General features: G+C 37.2%; 1 protein-coding gene across 7 annotated transcripts in view; it reads left to right on the top strand.

The window, feature by feature from the left end:
* BBS12 (Bardet-Biedl syndrome 12) overlaps positions 1-20,715 on the top strand; it is a 70,184-nt gene extending 49,469 nt beyond the window's left edge. For 2 of the 7 annotated variants that reach the window (XR_006709964.1, XR_006709974.1), the window contains 2 exons: positions 1,476-1,532; positions 3,818-4,388. The gene's annotated coding sequence lies outside the window, so the exon portion shown is untranslated. Of the gene's footprint in view, positions 1-1,475; positions 1,533-3,817; positions 4,389-4,929; positions 4,975-5,055; positions 6,455-7,212; positions 8,056-18,019; positions 18,145-20,100 lie in introns of those variants that run through there. The other 5 variants (XR_006709969.1, XR_006709971.1, XR_006709970.1 and 2 more) reach the window with 5 other exon arrangements.
* Positions 20,716-21,525: the final 810 nt, after the last annotated feature.

Genomic DNA, 21,525 nt, shown 5'->3' with positions numbered 1-21,525 from the left:
CTCCTCTGGTAACCATCAGTTTGTTCCCTATAGTTACAAGGCTCTTTCTTGGTTTGTCTCCTTTATCCTTTGTTTGTTTTGTTTCTTAAATTCCACAGATAAGTGAAATAATATGGCATTATTCTTTCTCTGACTGGCTTATTTCGCTTAGCATTATACTCTCTAGATGCATTCATGTTGTTGCAAATGGCAAGAATTCATTCTTTTTTATGGCTGAATAATATTCCTTTGTACATATATACATCTTCTTTATCCATTCATCTATTGATAGACACCTGGGCTGCTTCCATTGTTTGGCTGTTGTAAAATAATGCTGTAGTAAACATAGGAGTGCATATATTTCTTCGAGTTAGTGTTTTTGTATTCTTTGGGTAAATACCTGGTAGTGCAATTACTGGATCATAAGTCACTTCTGTTTTTAATTTTTTGAGGAGACTCCATACTGTCTTCCACAGTGGCTACACCACTTTGCATTCCCACCAAGAGTGCAAGAGAGTTCCTCTGTCTCCACATCTTTTTTTTTTTTAATTTTTTTTTAACGTTTATTTATTTTTGAGACAGAGAGAGACACAGCATGAATGGGGGAGGGGCAGAGAGAGAGGGAGTCACAGAATCGGAAGCAAGCTCCAGGCTCTGAGCCATCAGCCCAGAGCCGACGCGGGGCTCGAACTCGCGGACCGCGAGATCGTGACCTGAGCTGAAGTCGGCGCTTAACTGAGCCACCCAGGCGCCCCTGTCTCCACATCTTTGACAATACTTGTTGTTTCTTGTATTTTTGATGTTAGCCATTTTGACAGGTATGAGGTGATATCTCATCATGGTTCTGATATGCACTTTCCTGATGATGAGTAATATTGAGAATATTTTCATGTGTCTGTTGGCCATCTGGATGTCTTCTTTGGAGAAATGTCTGTTCATGTCTTCTGCCCATTTTTAATTGGACTATTTGAGGTTTTTTTGGTGTTGAGTTGTGTAAGTTCTTTACATATTTTGGATACTAACCCTTTATCATATATGTCATTTGCACATATCTTCTCCCATTAAGTAGGTTGTCTTTTAGTTTTTTTGTTTCCTTCACTGTGTGGAAGGTTTTTATTTTGATGTGATCCTAATAGTTTATTTTTACTTTTGTGTCCCTTGCCTTGGGAGACATATCTAGAAATGTCTAGGTAAAAACTTTCAAATGATACACTTCAATAAAATTAAATATGCACAAATTTTCACAGAGGAATGTTGTATATTTTGATAGTCAAATTTTCTGTTAGTAACCCATGCTGACCTGCTTAATATTTGTATTATGCAGAAGTTTTTCCTCTTGAAAAATCACTATTAATATTTGAATCAAAATGAAAAGTTCATACTATCTATATATTTTAAGCCAAAGGTTTTATTTTTGAGGACAATTATTTTTAATAATATTAAAACTTTTCCAGAATAAACAGTGCTTTCTTACATTTTTACATTCTCATTTAAAGGATCAGTTTATCCTGAAATACGTTACAGAGGAGAAATGGAAGGATTTTTTTGAAAAAGTAAGTATTGCAAGTATTTCATAAAACCCCTGCACTTCCTATTATCACTTGTTGCATTAAATTAAGTATGCAATCATTTAAGCTAATAGAAAACATTTGGCTGGAAGCTTTTTATTGATTTTGACTAAAGCACAATTTGCCTTTATTTACTTACATTGTTAAGAACCATATGTAATAAGATGAAAAGTATGTTTTAGATTATTTTTCAAAGTTGGAGATTTCATTATAAAATTATAACACTTCGTAAAAATAAAACACATAGAAACCTGAAAGAAAATTAAATAAAATATGAACCAAGGTAATAAAGTATTAAATCAGTTTGTTATAGTGACAAACAAAAATAGCAATATAAAGCAAAATTGCCACCACTGGCCAAACTGTATCCATCTTGAATTCATTTGTGGTGTAGAGATTAATTCAGTTCTTCAAATATTTCTCTCTTCCTCTCTTTCTTTCTTTACACATGCACACACACACACATCACACACGTGCTTGTACACACTATATTCAACTTTGTGCCCAATCTACCAGAGAACATTTTTTCTTTCTTTTTTTTTTTTTTTATTTGAGTGTAGTGTACATACAATGTTGCATTACGTTCAGGTATTCAACACAGTGATTCAAGTTTTTATGTTATACTGTGCTCACCACAAGTGTAGCTACTGCCTAATGTTCCAATTTTAGTGTATGTGCTGCAGAAGGGAGCATGAGAATGTTTTCTTGATTCAATTATCTTCCACAAATGTGTTTTGAATGCCCTCTATGTAGTACTAGTCACTTTGGAGGCTATTGACTTAAGTAAGACACTTGTCCTCCAGGAACCTGCGATCTAGTGGAAGAAATAAATGATGCACAGTAACAATTGTAATAGCAGATGGAGTCAAATAAACATCACAAATGAGAATTCAATGGTACAGGAATTCAAGGAGTTCATTTTGCTTGAGGAAACCAGAAAAGTCTCATGGAAAAGGTTTCATTAAGTTTGGGCTTTGCAAAATGGTGAGATTTTTACAGAAAGTATAGCAGATAAAAAAGAAAGAAAGAAAGTATAGCAGAAAGCTGAGAGGACTGAGGTAAAACTAGCAGCATGAACAATGGCACAGAGACAGCCACGTGTAGAGGAGTTATGATTGAGTCGTTCCGTTGAGCTGCAACGTAAGAAGTGGCAAGTAGCAGGTCCTCTCTCAAGGTGGGGAGAAGCTTGAGAAAATAAGTGAAACCACTAGTAGAAAAGTGTCATTTAGGGGCGCCTGGGAGGCTCAGTTGGTTAAGATCCTGACTTTTGATTTCGGCTGAGGTAATGATCTTGAGATTTTTGAGTTCTAGCCCTATGTCAGGCTCTGCACTGATAGTGCAGAGCCTACTTGGAATTCTCTGTATCTCCTCTCTCTCTCTCTCTGCCAAAATAAATAAATAAACTTAAAAAAAAAAAAGAAAAGTGTCTTTTATTCAGAACACAGTGCAGATTCCTTGGAAGTTCTGGAGGAAGAACATGGCATGCTCAAGTAGCAGTTCAAAAAACCATTTTTAGGTGTATTTCTTTTTTTTTTTTTTTAGAGAGAGAGAGCATGATTGGGGAGAAGGCCAGAGGGAGAGAGAGAGAGAGAGAGAGAGAGAGATGGAGAAAGAGAGAGAAAGAATCCCAAGCAGTCTCCATGCTGAATCCAACACAGGTCTCGATCCCACGACCCTGGGATCCTGACCTTAGTCAAAATCAAGAATCCAACATTCAGTCATCCAGGCAACCCCCCAAAAAAATCATTTTTATGGGTGTGGGGCTCAGTGCTGAGTGTGGAGCCTGCTTGGGTTTCTCTCTCTCTCTCTTTCTCTCTCTCTCTCTCTCTTTCTACCCTTCCCCTGCTCATTCTCTCTCTCAAAATAAATAAATTTAAAAAACATTTTTTAAATGAGACTGTGGGTTAGACTATAGCTACAGAGATTGATTAGGTACTTGCATTGCCCAGAAAAACAAAGGAGGCAATAGAAATGAACAAGATGACACAAAGCCAGTGATATTTCAGAAGCAGAATTGTTAGGACTTGGTAATCAGAAGCCTCTTTTGGAGCTAAAAGTGTTAGTTACTCTTGTTACAGTCAGGTAACAGCAGATTAAATTGAACTAGCTTAGGTGGAGTTGCTAAGCAATTTACATGTATTATCTCATTTAATATTCATATAAGTACTTTGAAGTAGGTGCTATTACTATACTGATTTTATAATTAGAAAAACCTGTGCAACTTAGCAGCCCAATTTGACTCACCACTGCGCACTATTGCTCTTCCCAAGCACACTGAAGATCTACCCTGGAACCAATCAACTGAGGCCGGAGAAGGCAAAATCCTGGAAGACCATGGCCATGTAGCTGGGATGGGACAGCACTTGAGGAAGAAGGGGCAGCAGACAAAGTCTCTAGAAAGCCACTAAACAACAACAACAAAAAAAAAACCCAATGTATTGCGCCAGGGTGCTTAAAGGTACATCATCAGAAGTAATCGTTTGCAAGGGAACATAGTGGGTTCGACTTGGACTAGTTTAGTTTGTGCTGGCCACTTATGTAGGTGGACATATCCACCAGAGAAGTGGGGATGAGAGGGCTGTGCACCCAGATAGAGGCAAAGTTTGTAAATGTAGGAGTCACATCAGAGCAGTGGTAATTGAAGCAAAGAGAGTGGCTGTTTGTCGAAGAAGAAAGTATGGAAAGTGCTCTAAAAAATGCAAGTAAGAATGGGAATGCTTAGTAGAGGAGCTGGGGAAAGGAACTGGGAAATACTGCTGTATTTGGAGAGCAGAAAAAGGAATAGGCAGTAATAACAGAAGCAGAGAAGCAGCCACCAGGAACTTTTCCTGAAAAAGGAGGGAAAAGGAGATCCAAAGACAAGAACACTGCAAGATGAAGTGATGACAACATCATCCTATACCAGAGGAGGGCCAAAAAATGTAACCACTGACATCTACTGTTCAGCACAGTGTGGGAAGGAATATCCAGACTAATAATGGTGTAGGGAATAGGGAGGGCTGTGGGTCTGGATGTAGCTTGCAGGTGTAGATGAGTCTTTGAAAAGGTTCAGTGGTGAAGGTAAGGAGTGAAATGGGATGGAAAAAAGCATTTTACAATAAAGGTGCCTAAAGTCTGCTGTAGGCCCAGAGGAGAGAGCCAATAAAAAAGGAGAAATCACATGTGGAGAGCTCTGGGAAGGAAGGCCTGGTAACTCCTTACCTATTTGGAACCTGGCTCTCCAGCAACCTCCACTATCTGGAATACAGTGAAGAACCAAGAAGCAAAAATAGTTTGAACAACTTACATCAGTGTCATTATACTTATTCAATTGAGTCTATGGGTTGTACATAAAAGAAAATTGATTCATTTGCAAAATTGAATTAATCTTACTCTTCTCTAGATCAGAGATGAAGAAATGTTTCTCCCTAGCTCTAGTCTCACAACGGTAAACTATACCCACATTTACACATAATAAAATGTTCAACTAACTTCCCATTCAATGAGCTAAGGACATAAAATCTCATAGGACATTAGGAGGCTACAAAGTAGAAACAGATGTAGCATATTTCAACATGGGTCTCCTTGACCCAGAATCCCTGGGATAGAAGAGGTGGTGGGAAAGGAACAAGAAGAAAAAACTTGACACTGTCCATACAAGGTAGGGTTTTTCCACCCAGAAACGTAATTCTGACTACAATCCTGTCCTTTTATAATAGGTGTTGAATTACCATTCTGGAACATACATTAACCCCATTTGTCATTACATTTAATGAAAGGCTTATAAATAACCAGAATTTCCTGGTTCCTGAACCAAATGCAGCACCAGTAGGATACATCAGTGTTCAGTCATGCCCAGGTGACCCCAGAGGATCGCTCTGCTTCCAGTCCTCTAGTATCCCAGAAAGTACATTTCCCCTCTGTGCCAGAGGTTCTCAGATGCCCCTGTGTCCTTCCTCCATCCTGCTCTGTGCCCTGGGAGGCAAACCAGCATGAACTGCATCAAAGGGATCTATCTTGCCTTCTGGATTCCAGTTGGGTTTGGCCATTTGGAAGAACTGGAAAGACCCTGGAGTATACAAGGTAAATGAGGTCAAGGATTTATTCTCACATCTCCCTCCCAGCAGGGTCTTTGTAAGTTAGCTGCAGCCTCCCACCCAGACCATAGCTCCTCGCAGCACTTAGGTCTAGGTTCCAGTAACTTCTCCCTCTCCTTCAGTCCCACAGACTAACTCCAGGGTATGGTAGGGTGTGGCTTCTTAAGCCCTACTCAGACTTATGAAAATAGACTATTAAACTCTCTTCAAATCACCCAAGTTTGAGGTGCTATTTATTTCTTGCAGGACTTGACTACTAACACCATCCCCATGGAGATAGTATTCAGCTCCCATGCCGAATACTATCAATTGGTATCAATTCTTATCAATTGATAGGAGCTACTTGGATGGAGCATCTTTTGTGAAAGATTCTGAGGCCACATCCAGGGTTTTAATGATTCATGGTTAGTGATGGGGAAGAATAGCTCTCATGCTAGGTATTGGCAGTCCTTGTTCTGGATTTTCATAGTTATAATCACCTCATACCCAAACTCTCAGCAGATTTAAAAGCAAACAAAGAGAGATTTGTTACAAGTAGGTACACTGAGAACAGGATAAAGGGATGGTTGACAGACTAGCAGAAGAAGGAGACTGAGAGAAAAACTCAAAAGTAGACAAACATACAAGCAAACAAAACCACACATGCAGACAGTAGTAGAGTGCAGGCCAATCTAGAGTTTAATCTACACGGTCAATGATGCTTTTGAGCAAACATAGAAAAGGCTAAATATGTTTGGCATACTTTCTTTGAAAAAGACAAAAAGTAGGGGCGCCTGGGTGGCTCAGTCAGTGAAGTGTCCAACTCTTGGTTTCGGCTCAGGTCATGGTCTCACGGTTCATGAGGGCTCTGTGCTGTCAGTGAGGAGCCTTCTTGGGATTCTCTCTCTCTCCCTCTTTCTCTGGCCTTCTCCCACTTCTACTCTCTCTTTCCCTCAAAATACATAAATAAACATAAATTTTTTTTAAAAAAAGAAAAAGACAAAAAGCGTATCATACACTTGATAAAGATTTCTATTCTGAAGACCTAACCTGTTTAGGTGATCTGAAAAGCTATTTTATACTTTGCTGGCTGGCTTGTACTCCTTGTCAGTTCATCATTATCTAGAGAGAGTTCATGAAAAGTCAATTACCCATTTATTCCCCACAGTTGCCATTGCCAAAACTCCTAAAATTCCTGTCATCACAATAGACAATGACAGCTGATGACTCCAGGCCTCCTAGGGATCAATAGACCATGATGCCAAACTAGTGCCAGGGAGGCAATGACTTGTCTGTTCTTCCCCCGCAGTACTTGGATCCGTTGCTCACTCTGCACCTCCCAGATCTTATTACTACCATTCCCTTTTTCATCCCGTTGAAATGTATTGCCTGGGCCAGACTCCGCGTTTTAGGTAGTGTGATGCTGATAATTTCTTCAGGGTTAATAAAAGACAAGTGAGCCTTCCTCTGATCTGAGAGAACAGAGATCCCGCTTCACATCAACCTTCTGGAGCTATATGGCAGCCACTGTTGAGGCTATGTTGTGCAAGAAACAGCTAACCAGTTATTATGCAGCTTCTGTGAACAAATTGCTGTGCTAATCTTTATAGGAAGAGGCAAAATTGCATGAGAACTTGGGACTCATTTGACAAGCTTCCAGTCTGGTGAAGAAGGCAAACATGGGCACTACTAACTACAACTAAAGAAAAAACTTAGCCAAGGCTCCACCATGCAAACCTGAACATGCTAGAAAGCCCAATGTACTCTGACCTGGACCTCTCTAAGAACTGCAAGAGCTGTAGGAGCTCTGAGAACTGGTGCTCCCTGCCATGACATGGCCAATGTGATACCAGCTGGAAAGAACTCACAATCTACCTTGTGAGCCAACCAGAGTGTGAACTCAGGCTTCATTGGTGAATTTCCTCCTCTGTCTTACGTCAAAAGGTAAAGACTAAGTTTAGTTATAAGAAATTTAAAACATTACTTTTCCTCCTCTGTGCCTCCTCCTACCTTTTGTCCTAAATTCCTGTTCAAGTTACTTCTTGAGTGACATGGCTCTTTCTCTCCTGGCAAAGGAATGCACTCAGTTTTGTCTTGTATTGTGTTTTGTCCACTTCTCCTGGTCTTTGTATTTTGATGTGACACTAGAAACGTGCCAATAAAGAAAGTGGGTGCTGTAGAGAAGCAGCAGCTGATCTGGACAGTGAGCTTCAACAGGGAAAGAAGAGAAGTAAGGGTCTTCTAGGTATAACAGGGCCAATGCTTCATAGCATAACCTCTGGTATGAAGGAAATGTAACATTTTAAATTTCTTATAACTAAACTTAGTCTTTACCTTTTGACATATGAATTACTTTGAGCTAGAGGTGCCTGGATGGCTCAGTCGGTTGAGTGTCTGACTCTTGATTTCAGCTCAGGTCATGATCCCAGGGTCCTGGGATCGAGCCCAACACTGGGCTCTGCACTGAGTATGGAGCCTGCTTGAGACTCTCTCTCTCTCTCCCTCTGCCCCTCTCCCCTGCTCATTCTCTCTCTCTCTCTAAAATAAAATTTTAAAAATTAAACAGAAAGAATTATTTTGAGCTTAACTATCATAAGTGTCCCCAGAGGCAATTCTAATATCTTCCCAGAGAGAAGCTGAAAAGTTGACACCACACCCAAATATTGTCACAAACTGTCATATCTCCCATCTGTTCTCCTAAGGGTCCTTTTATCTTCCAGAAAAGACATCTGTGTTTCTGTAAATGCCTTCTGCCTTCCCTTCTAGGAAGTCATTTGTTCTCCCAGAAGTGCCCCCTGCCCCTCCTCATAGTAACATGGTATATAAGCTCAAATCTTACCACTCCTTTGGATATTCACTCCCAAAGGAAGTCCCCTGCACTTAAAATTAATAAATTTATATTTTTTTCTTTTGTTAAATCTGTTTGTTGTCAGTTTAATTCATAGAACCCCCAGCTATGAAACCTAAAAGGGTATAAGAAAAGTTTTTCCTCCCGTACATGTGTCACCTGATATCTCAAGACATAATCTAGTTGACTCCAGTAAATTCAATCATTTCAGTAAGTTTCTTAGTTATTTCAAATTTACACTTGGTCAGTCATTCAAAAATTTTCCCCAACCCCTCAATTCTTCCAAAGTGACATCTGTTTGGGGGAGTGTCTTAGATTCCCTAGAAGCAGAGCCTGAAGCAGAGATTCTTCTGGAAGTGACTGAGGGAGTGCTCATAGAAGAAAGTTGTAAAGGGCGTCTGGCAGGCTCAGTCAGAGCATGTGATTCTTGATCTCAGGGTTGTGAGTTTAAGTCCTGCATTGGGCAAGGAGCCTACTTTAAAAAAAAAAAAAATAAGAAGAAGAAGAAGAAAGTTGTACGGAGGTGAGATTAAGCAGGATACCTCAGGAGGAAACTAAGTACAATGAGATTTCTGCTGAAATCTAGCCTTGGCTTGCCAGTGAGCCCTGGACTGTGAATGACACCATAAAGTTGACACCCCTGAGGCAAGAGAGACAGTTTTTTGTACCCATGTCAGTCAGCCATTGATTTGCTGGTTGGGATGGGGTGGAGGTGACCTCCCAGATAGTTTTGGTAGTTCCTTAATGAGGACAATTCTCTGGAGAAGGGTGGCTCCAAAGGGTGAGCTATTATTAGCCAACCCTCACAACAACTGAGGATGGTGTACTGGTCAAATAAAGAGGATTGGATAAGACCAACAGTGTCTACTAGCAGAAGCTTCTAAGGTATCCAGGCATTAGGCCAGTGTTCTAGATAGTGGGTCTACCACTCAATCATCTAGCAGTCTCCATTTATCAGCAGTTACTGACACTTGTGCCACACAGATGTGCTATTCCATTTGGTTTTCAGGTGGCCATCATCAACTGAGACATAACTGATCAACTGAGACCTCATCTGATCCCCAGATGCAGCCAGGGTAGCATGTTTGCATCCTACCCTGAAAGCCATGCAGCCCGTTTTCTCTCTCTCTCTCTCTCTCTCTCTCTCTCTCTTTTTTTCTCTTTCTTTCTCTCTCAACCCTTTCTTTCCTCCCAGGGCCTGGAAAGCACTGACTATGCATTGTACCTTGCTAGGGAATAAGGTGTGTATGGCTCTTCTGAGGCTTACTGCCATCCCAGAGATACATCTTGGGACATACCCCAGTCTTGGTATTTTGAAAACTTTTTGGTAGATTCTTTTCAATTGTCTCCAGGGGTTTCAATCCCATAAGGAAGTATAACAAGCCCCTTTTCTGACCCTTATGCCAGCCATTTCCTCTGAGTCACTTTCATCTCCTCTGCTGGAGCAATGCTTTTCTAGTCTGTGGCCTGGGTGGTTCTTCATCTACTTTTTCTACAAGATATTGTTTCTGTTAAACTTCATTTAGGGGATTCTTCTTACTGATACTTAAAACTAGCTTTTTTGGAACTAAAAAAAATGTTTTCTCTTTTAAAAAGCCCTGATTTTGTCTTTTCTTTCTTAACTATTGTTCCAGCTCTGGGTTTCACACTGTATTCTTGAAACATAAAAGCTGAACAATAATTGTTTCTTTGTTTTTGCATTCCTGCTTTAATAATTCTAATCCTCCTTGAGGCAGTGGATGCCTCCAACCAAAGAATAGACCCTCTGAAACAAAGAGGTTTTCAGAAGAGAGGGTGTAACGCTGCCATGGCCATAAGAGGCACAGAAAACTGTAGGTCCCATCTTGGAGATACTTGAAGGATAGCAAGTTTGCTAAAGAGGGGGCAGTGTGCCAGAAAGGCAAATGGAAAATGAATGTGGAAAGAAATCAAGATGAGAGTTTTTAGAAGTTTCAGTTTTGTGCTCAGTAGGGGAAATCCCTAGATCACTTCACTTCGCCTAAGGCTGCGCTTAGGAGGGCATGTCCAGACTTGCAGAATCTGGATCCTGGAGAAGAGAATAAGATGGAAAAGAATAGGAAGAGAATCCACTTTAAAGTTGTTTAAGATATTTAAACTAAGTAGCAATGAATATTTGGCCTAGGCCCCAAATGCCTACTACTAGAATTTAAAAGATATGAGAATTTAGTTCAAAATATATGTGACAGTTAAATAAAAAGAGTAATATGGAATGAGTAAAGGGAAAAATATTACTTTTCTTCATTCTAAGAAATATAGATGAAAAAGTTTGTTATTTTGGTTTAAGAACTAGAATTAATGGCATGGTTGAAAATGGGCTTTGTACTTTAAATAAAAAGTACAACTCCAGAAACTCACCAGTGTAAACTGAAGCTTAGACACATAATCCTTCTTAGCTTCAAATATTTGAGTCAAAGAAATTTGTCACAGTAAAAATTTTCTCTACCCTTCAAGATTCTTCTAGCTGGTCTAAGAATTAAACTGACTTGTGACAGATTAACAGAAGGAAAAGACCAAAGTTTAATTACATGCTCGTGGAGGCCTAATAATGAAATTGAGATCTAAAGAAATGACCAAGGGCAGGCAGTTTTTATACTTTCTAGACAAAGAAACAGTAAGTGAGGAATTAAGAGGACAAAGGAAACATGTTTGAGAGCTCCAGTTAATAAAGAATTCTAAACAGAATTTGGGCTGAGGTAGTAAATGAGTAAAAGTAACAAGGTTTGTTTATACAGCCTTTTTAGCTCCAAATTCCCTATCTCTGGTGAAAAGGATGTCTCTTTACCTCCTGGTATGGGGAGAGTACCTTTCATATGGGATATTTATTTTCTGCTTTTTGGAGACAAAAGGGGATCAGAATGTTCCCCCATGTACTGGCTGTTTCTTAAGCAACTTTTACTTCAAAATAATCAATATGCCAAAGCGGCACATTTTAAGGCAGCCTGTCCTCGGCTCCTATAGAAACATTTGCAAGTTTTTTAAAGCATTTTTCCCTGTTTATAAATAAATACTAAGTTTGTCTTTTACTTTTTTGGGCTTTAATTGATAATTCATTATCAATCAGACAGCTCTGTATTGGTTTAGAGTTGATAATCATATTGTTAATATTTGCTGAGTGCTTATTATATGCACTTCACATGGAATAACTCAATCCTCACAAGAAACTGCTGCAATGGATACTATAGTATGCCTGTTTCACAGCTGAGGAAAGTGAGGAAAAATTAACAAAACAAATACTATGTACAGGTACTACATTCTTTGTATATAATATTTCATTTTCTCCTTTAAAAATAGCTACGAGATACTATTATATTCCCCATTTTATAGAAAAGGAAATTGAGACTCAGGTGAATTTGTTTTGAGGTGAAGCAACTAGTAAGTGAAGGAAGAAGGATTTTAATCAAGTCTACCTGTTAAACCAAATTCCTGGCTCATATAATGTTGAAAAGCTAGAAATAATAATAACAACCCTTACTAGACAACTCTTATCACCTATAAATTTCCTAAGCATCTTCCCACAGTTTACCACTGTTAGGAGCCCAAACCCTCTTTTCCTTTGTCTATTCACTTCTTCACAATTTATTGCCCTTTGTTAAAATGATACATAAACCCCCAGGTCTAACTGCCTCTTTGGATTTTCCTCTCCTTTCTATGGAACCGCTTTGCACCTAAAAATATTAACATAAGTGAAGAAACATATGATTTATCTCCTGTTAATCTGTCTTCTGTCAGTTTAGTTTGCAGGCCTCCAGTGAACCTTAGAGGGTAGAGTAAAAGTTTTTTTCTCCCCTGCACTTGTGGGAGCATTGTGTTACTTGTACGTCTTGTTTTGGTAACAAGAAAAAAAATAATAGAAGAAGTAATAAGAGAAAAGGCATTAAATGTGGAAGTGGGAGTATTAGAATATATACATATACACACACTATATATACATATATATGTATTATACATGTGTATATATGTATATATATACACATATATGTGTGTGTGTGTGTGTGTGTGTGTGTGTGTATACTTTATTTTCTAATTGCCTGCCTGCCTGCTTTTTTTCTTGTCTAAATAATTTGGTCTCAAAGCCAATAGGTAGAGTTGAGCAAAAGTAAGCATTCATACCGGAGAGTGGATGTTAGTGGCCCAGCACAAGGAGGTGGAGCTCAAGAGGGATGAGAAAAACATCTGCATGGAGTAGGGGTGGTAGCAGCGGTATGGTAAGTGGAGTCCAAGCAAGGTAAGGACAGCATCTGTACAAGGGAGAAATCACCCAACGTGGGATATTGCAGGCAGAATGAGGTGAGGAGAGTGCCCCCTCAGGGGACAGTGGTGATGAGAAGAGATTGAATACATGGAGGGTTGATCCAACAAACAAATATATTGAGTTAATGGGAGCCAGGTTTCCTACTCTTAGAATAAGAAGATACAAATATGGAAAGGGATAAAACTGAAATAAACCCTGTAGTTATAAAATTAGAATAAATATACCAGTGGTTTCGTGCTTTCCATAGCATGTGTGTATACGTGTGTGCACACACATATATGTAGACGTATATTTCCTAGCTGTCTCAGTTGAGAAGGCCTGAGAACAGTGTCATTGCAACACTGAGCATACGTAGTGTTTATATCTCAGTTTCTAAATAATATTTTCTATAAATAATAATAATAACAATAATAAAACAAAACCAACCAAAAAAAAAAAAAAAGCAGAGGTCTTTGAAGATATATTTGATTCCAAGACTGGGGCAAGAAAAGTGCAAGGTAAGTCTGTAACATTTCATGTATGTAACAGAAAATAAAAAAGAGTTCAAAGATTGATAGGAATACATCAAAAAACCATGAGTAACAGTGATGAGGTATAACTAGAAAGATGAGGCAACCATCCTCCCATCCCAGCTCCAACAGGATGTGATACTATATAGGGTCTTACACTTTTTCCATAGTAGATAGAATATCAGCCAATATTTCGCATGATACTTACACCACATTTTAAATGACTCTTCTACCATATACATGAAGAAACAATTCACACAAAAGTTATCAGTAAATTATGTACATGAGGTACTTTACCACAGCATATTTGTAACAGTGGGAAAACACCATCTAAATGGCCCGGAATAGTGGGTAGCGAAATGAGGTATACACATACCAACTTGATGACATTTAATTTGTAAAATATGAATTCTGTAAATAATGTAGAAAGATAGGAAATTATGATGGTAAGTAAGGAGAATAGAATATAAAAATATTCCTAGACTGTGATTGCAAGAGTGCAAAGCATAAATAGACATTAGCCAATGAACAAAATAAGAAGGGAACACAAACGAGGATAACTGATGTCTGAGGCTAGGGGAATTTGGGTGAAGTCTTTTTTTGTATTCATTACTTTTGTTGTCATACAGTTGCTTAAGCAATAGATGAAATCAAAGGTCTAAAACAGAGAAACAAATGGGTGGAAGTAGAAGAGACAAACATTAGACAGCCCTTTAGGAATTTTGCTGTAGAAGGAAGCAGAAAATGGGTAGTATCTGAAAAGTGGTGTGGAGTCAAGGGAAGAGAGGGTCTTTTTTGAAGACAGGAAAAAGATCTATATATTTTTATGCTGATGGGAATAATCTAGTGAAAAGGAGGAAAAGTGATGCTGGTGAAAATTCCTTCAAGTAAGAGGAAATGTGACCCAAGGCTTAGGTGGGAGGGGGCAGAGGACAGGTCCAGGGCCAGATAGAGTGTATGAGAGCAGATATAGGTAGGTTGGTTATTTCGTGGTGGGAAGGTAAGGAATTATATTCTGATTGATTTCATCATCTTTGGTAAAATAAGAAGCAAACAAGGTGTCAACTAAAAGTGGGGGTTGTTGGAAGTTCAAGAAAAAAGAAATGTTGAAATGGTCTTAGAGATTAAAAGAGTTGATGGACCTATACAATATGGTTGGATTTCCTGACAACAGGAAATCCTGAGGGTCTACTTGAGGTTTGTGCAATAACAGATCTTATTGATCTACCCCATGCAAGACAACCTGTCTCAACTATATAATACCTCAAACACATAGTCTTTCTTTTTTTCTATGATTCTTAATAAGTTTGGTTTCAGTATCATCAATTGCTATTATACTCCCTTTTCATTTTATGTGTGAACAGTGACGTTGAAAATACCCTGTGGACAGTAGTCTTGCATTGTTAGCTTACATTTATCTTTGAATGTGTTAATCTTAATATAAGAAGAGCTCTAGAAACATCAGAATGAGCTAACCCTAGGCACTGACTCCACCACCCATCAGAAGCCAAGACCTGTGATTTATGGGTGTGAATTAGATCGTAGATTCTCCAGAGAGTTGATACCCTTCAGCAACTGCAAAAAATAAAGAAATCTGTATCATATTGCTTTATATGAGTGATGTAGTTTTGTTTTGTTTTGTTTTGTTTTGTTTTAATCTGATGGCTTTAAGTGAAGCCAGGGCCACACAAATTGCATGACTAACCCCTCTCAAAAGTTAGATACTTTTTGCAGCCTACACACTGATGTCATTAAGAGTACTTAATACCAGTGATGTGGCTATGATTGCACACTGGAATTTATTCTACGTGGATCAGGAAATGGGGAAGAGAAATGAACAGGGAACTCTGAGGGGAAACAAACACTTTAGAAGAAAAAAATAAAATTAAGGCAAAATAATTGACCAAAAAAATTGGTCAATGTATGTATGTATGTATATATATATGTGTATATATATATATATATATATATATATATATATATATTTTTTTTTTTTTTTTTTTTTTTTTTTACTTATTTTGAAAAAGAGAGAGTGAGAGAGCACAAGCTCTCTATAGCCTATCTGGTAACAGACCAAACAGTGCTTTGAATTTGCTGTTTTGGGCACTTCTCAGATAACATTGAAATGATTGTGCCTCAGTACTTACCACACTTAAGACTAATGAATCAAAAAACAAAAAATATAAATGTTCAATAAACTCATGAAAAAAGTGTTCATTTTCTATAATAACTTTAAAAAGTCAAATTAAACCAACAGTGAACTGCTATTTTTTCCATGTCAAATAGTTCAATGATTGTATTTAAGATAATACCCGAGATAAAGAGAATGTAGAAAAAGAGGATTCTCACCATGCTTTTGGGAAAGGTACAAATTGACACAACTTTTCCAAACCAGCTTGATACAATGTACCCAAACTCTGAAAATATTCATTTTTTTCAAAGGTATTATTGAATGTTTCCTATATCAAGGGCTAGAAATCACATTCTATCAGTGAATAGACATTACATAAATAATTACAAGTTCAAGGAGTCTTGTGAAAGGAAATAAATGCAAGGAATTGATCCTAAGAAGTAACCAGAATTATGCAATAAAATATAATTTAAACAGTGAGAACTACCTAAATGTCCACAGTGGATTAAATAAATTTTGGTATACCCATGCAGTGGAATAATGTGGTGGCACTAAGAACAAACTTACAGGAAAATACTTAATGACATATAAAGATGTTCATAATACACTGGCAAATGAATAATAATGGTATAGAAGTGGGTTCAGTATGGCCCAGTTTTGAAAAACAAAGCCAAAAAACCCAAAACATATCTCTATCCTTATCCATTTATCTAAGAAGGATGTCCCAGCAAAATGTTACTAAATGATAATTGCCGCAACAATATTTCCTTCTTTGTGTTTATTGTCATGAACATTCTTACTGTTGTAAAAATGATAATAATAGGTATATAATTGAACTCAAGATAACTGATATTTAAGAGAGAAGACTTAAGGAACATATTAATCAACCACCTTTCCAAATTATCTAAAATCTGTCCTAGTTTAAATTAGATCAACAGAATACAATGTTCCTGAAATACATTTTTTAATCCCCTACAGAAATGCTTTTACAGAGTTATGACTGAATGTCGAATTCTGCTTAAGGCAATCTGAAGAACATTTTCTTAATCTTTGGTAAAATTACAGTTCACTTACATTGGCCCTTATATTACTCACTGCTCATTTTATCAGACGCTGCTTAACAGGTTTGTAAAGAATTCATGCCAGTCAGGAACTTTTCAGTGAGCTGTTATCAAACAGCACAAAGTTTAGAACACGTCTCGTTTTTTCTCATTACCTTGTCTGCAGGAAGATTAGAGATAATTCAGTGACTGATTAATGTAAAGATCTAGCTTCTGGTACAATTAGTTCTGCCTGCTTATTTTTATAATTTTGAACTCTTTGTCTTCAATAGACAAGTTACCTTAAACTGTTTTTTGAAATAGACACACTAAGTAGAGAGATGCAGTACTGGAAATTAGTATTCTTTTGCTATTTGTGTGTATGTGTAATGCGAAGGTTGTAAAATAGTTGTCTTTGTAATAGTCAAAATGTTTTTCCAAGTTTGTTTAGCCTTTTGCATGAGTAGTAAGTGCATTAACTTTAGCTCAGTCTTTTTGAGTTGCAGTGGTTCTAAATTGAATCTTCACTATAATTTCATTTCTCGATTAGTAAACTATTGGCCAAAACATTAGCTTTTCAGAAAGCATGATGTTCTCGAAAGTTTAAAATTAATGAAATACATTTTTTAAAAGTTTCTTGAGTTATTCTGAGAGAGAGAGAGAGAAAGTGGGGGAAGGACAGAGAGAGAGAGGGAGAGAGAGAGAATCCCAAACAGGCCCTGTACTGTCAGCACAGAGCCCTACATGGGCACTTGATCACGCAATGCACGAAATCATGATCTGAGCCGAAATCAAAACTCCGACACATAACCCACTGAGCCATCTAGGCACCCCTAATGAAATACATTTTTAAATTTTTATTTTATTTTAATTCCAGTATAATTAACACACAGTGTTATAATAGTTTCAGGTATACAATAGAGTGATTCAACAATTCTATACATTATTCAGTGCTCATCATGATTAAGTATACTCTTAATCCCCTTCACCTATAATGAAATATATTTTTATCATAGAAGAAATATTGACAAAACATTTGAAATTTTCAAGTCTAGTGAACTCCTGTCCCAGTTTTTCTTTTTCTTTTCCTTTCTTTCTTTCTCTCTCTTTTTTTTAATCATTACTCATTCTTTCTGTATTAATTTTGTGAGAAGACCTTAACCTTAAGAATACTAATTTGAGATAAAATTTTGTACTCTCCCAGTGACTAGGGACTGAGATGTTTAAATGACCTTTTTCATCCCAGGAGATGATTGCCTGTAGGTCAGACTTAAGGTCATTGGCTGGAGAGTTACAAAGTCATAGTTTTGGCTGAGGTTATAGTACACTTGGACTATAGACAAAGCTGATACTTCCTCACTGATGAAAGAAAAAAATATTCAATCCTGTCCTCTGAACACAAATAAGAACTTCTATAATCGGCCAGTTTGGGTGGGTTGGAGTTTATAATATTTCTAAATCTGGTATGCATTGCTTTTTGACCATATGTGGTCAGGTTACAGTTAAATGTTTGGGAAGATTTCTGGGAAAATAAAAAGTATTTCCAAGGAAGGAGAAAGAATCTTTGAACTGTAAAGATGGAAGACCCCTACAGTGATCTTTTCTTTTGTATCCAGAAAGACTAACAAAGGAAGAGTCCTGAGTGGATACTCTATTTGGAGAACAGAAGGAAAAAGTGTTCCTGTAACTTCCTGTTGTAATGTACTCTAATTTTGTCTTTGAATAAAAGAACCTGATGCTACATGGGAATTTGCATGATTACCACAATACATGATTATGGTAATCAAAGTTGCCGAGTCTTGCAAACCATCTATCCTGTCAGTGTCCCTTTAAGATGTAAATTTCCAGATGTGATCTGTTACAGTTCAGAGGAATTGTAACCTCCAATCATCTGGTCATTAAATATCTACTAATAAAGCCCAGTTATTTTAGTGTCTTTGGAGATTACTTGCCCTACTGATTTCTATTAACTGCGTGTTCTTATAGGGAGCTAGGGAGTGCAGAAGTCACCAGGGAGCTGTGCCCTGGAATCCCACAGGATATAGGTAGAGATGACTGACACACAGCATCTTTACATCTGGACCCTGTGCATTTACTTTTTTTTTTAAAGGAATTTCATATCAAGTTATCATATTTTTCTTACTATATATATTCTAAAATATGTTATTTAAATGGGAAAAGGTAGTTACATGCATATGATTAAAAATCAAGTAGTACAAAAACAGGACAATTAAGAAGTCTTCTTTTGCAACTTCTAGTCCCCAGTTCTCCCCAGAGACAGACATTCCTGAAATACTCTATGCCTATAAAAGCATGTATGTTGTGGGTGCATGCATGTTTTCCTGTCTTTCCCATCGTGAAAATGAAAGCACGCTATACACATGGCAGCATATCTTATGTTTTTCACATTTTCAATATACCTTGGAGATCATTCCATAGCCATACATATAGATTGACTTCATTTTTTAAAAATGTTTATTTATTTTTGAGAGAAAGAGAGAACACACACACACACACACACACACACACAGGGGAGGGGCAGAGAGAGAATCCAAAGAGGGTTCTGTGCTGACAGCAGAGAGCCTGATGTGGGACTGGAACTCACAAACCTTTAGATCATGACCTGAGCCAAAGTTGTATGCAAAAACGAATGAGCCACCCAGGAGCCCCTAGATTGACTTCATTTAAAAACAAAAAATAAACAACAAAAACAAACTTCAGTAGTTCATTCCAGAATTGCATCTGGTAGTGATAGACTCTCAAAAAAAAAAATTATTAATGACTGTACTATAATTTTTTTATAGGCCCCTATTGATAACCCTTTTTATTGCTTAATTCCAATCTTTTGCAACCAAGGGCAGAGCTAAAGTACATATGTTCATATATCTTTGGACACATATATGACTATGTGTATAGGATAAATTCCTAGAAAAGAAACTGCTGGGTTACAAGGCATATGTGTTTCAAATATTGAATGCTATTGCCAATTTGATCTCCCACCAGCTGTGACAAGAGAGTGCCTGTTTCCTCCTACTCTCTAATGCTATATATTAAACATTCGGACTATGCCCATTTGAGAAGTAGAGCAATATATCTCATTCTTAATGTGCAATTCTTTTACTCGAATGTTTTATATTTCATTTATGTATTTTAAAAGATTATGTAGTTAGTATGTATTTATATATTTTATTTATATTTATTTTTCTATGAACTACTTCATATTCCTTTGCCCATTATGAAGTTTTAATTTTTCTGAACTTAGGGGTTGAATTTGGGAAAGCAAAATCAAAGAGTTGATGAGAAGAGACTAGTCACTTGATTAACAGAGTCATATAGATGCCTGAAAACAGTGAATGACTATAGATTGGCTATTTAGTTAGAGTGACAATACAATATTTAAGAAAAAAAATCGCCAGGGGTGCCTGGGTGGCTCAGTCGGTTGAGTGTCTAATTCTTGATTTTGGCTCAGGTCATGATCCCAGGGTTGTGGGATCAAGTTCTATGTTGGGCCCTGCACTGAGTGTGGAGCCTGCTTGGGATTCTCTCTCTCTCACTCTGCCCCTCTTCCCTGCTTGTGCTTTCTCTTCAAAAAAAAAAAAAAAAGAATAAAAATTGCCAAATGTAACACAATTAAGCCTTGGCTATTTGAGGAATTTTGGGGTGTTTATTGTTTTATTATTTGTTTTTCAAAATCAAGGACACGAAGTCAACATAAAGCACAGAACATTATTCTGGTGAGATCAGAATCTGCTACCTGAGCATAGAAGGTAAACAATAACCTTTTTATTACCTCTTTGGAAATAAAATAGTGTGGCTCACTCTACTATATCACAGCTGATAGTCATAATGATGACTTGAGAAATGATAAAATTGTTTTTGATGTACTAGGTTTTAGAATGCATTCACTTCTGCATGTTAGTGAGATTTTCTAAGGAAATAAGTATAGTGTGATTGCATTAAAAAACAGCATATAGAGTTCCACAGTCATTGACCACATCCATATATAATGTAGATGAGGAGTAGTTTTCAAAAACAACTTTTTAAAATGATGTTAATGCATGCATTTATTTGTAAATATTTGTTCAGGTCCTTCTTAGTGCACAAGGCCCAAAGATACAGTAATATTTAGGGTAAAAAGATCCCTCCTGTAAAGAATCTTGCATTCTATTGGAGTGAAGGGACTGATAATAAATAAGAAAACAAGTAAATAAACAAGATGCAATTTTAGATTATAAGTTTTATGTGAGAGTAAGTAGCCAGAGGTTATTTATATAAAATGAAAATAATTTGACCACCCAAAATAATCAGTACTAACATTTTATTATTTATTTATTTATTTTTAAAATTTTTTGTGTTTGTTTATTTTTCACAAAGAGAGACAGAGCGTGAGCAGGGGAGGGTCAGGGAGAGAGGAATCCAAAGCAGGCTCCAGCAGGCTGTCAGCACAGAGCCAGACACGCGGCTGGAACCCACGAACCATGAGATCATGACACCTGAGCCGAAGTCTGTCGGTCGCCTAAACGACTGAGCCACCCAGGCGCCCCAGTACTAACATTTTAATATATCTCATTCTAATATGTATTTGGGAGTATCCATATAGTTACATGGAACACATTACTTTGTATGAATATGATTTATTCAAATTAATTTGTTCACTTTTATTTAGATGATCTCTCATTTTTTTCTCCATTATTAATGAATGGTGTTATAATGAACACCAAGGCTGCCAACCATATACATAGATGATATTTTTCTTTAAATTTCTTGCACCAAAACTTGTTGGCTGAAATGAAATTTAATTTCAAAAATTGAAGGACTCAATGCACATACTTTTAAACAGCACTTCCAAAATGCTACAATAACTTATCCTCTATCAGTTCATGAAGTCTCCAGTTCGCCTCATCCTTGACAACACTGGCTAATATCAATTCTTTTTTTCTTTCAATTTTAGGAGAGAAAATTTGCATTTTTATCCTAGCATGCATTTCTTTCTTTGTTCTAAGATATAATTTATATACTACGACATTCACCATTTTAAAGTTTACAATTCAATGTGTTTTTAGGATATTCATAAAGTTGTGCAACTATCACCACTATAAGGTTTTTCATCACTCCAAACAAT

The sequence above is a fragment of the Leopardus geoffroyi genome, chromosome B1 (genome assembly GCF_018350155.1).
Source record: "Leopardus geoffroyi isolate Oge1 chromosome B1, O.geoffroyi_Oge1_pat1.0, whole genome shotgun sequence".
In the NCBI taxonomy this organism is placed as follows: Eukaryota; Metazoa; Chordata; class Mammalia; order Carnivora; family Felidae; genus Leopardus; species Leopardus geoffroyi.
This window is presented reverse-complemented; position numbering and strand designations above follow the sequence as displayed.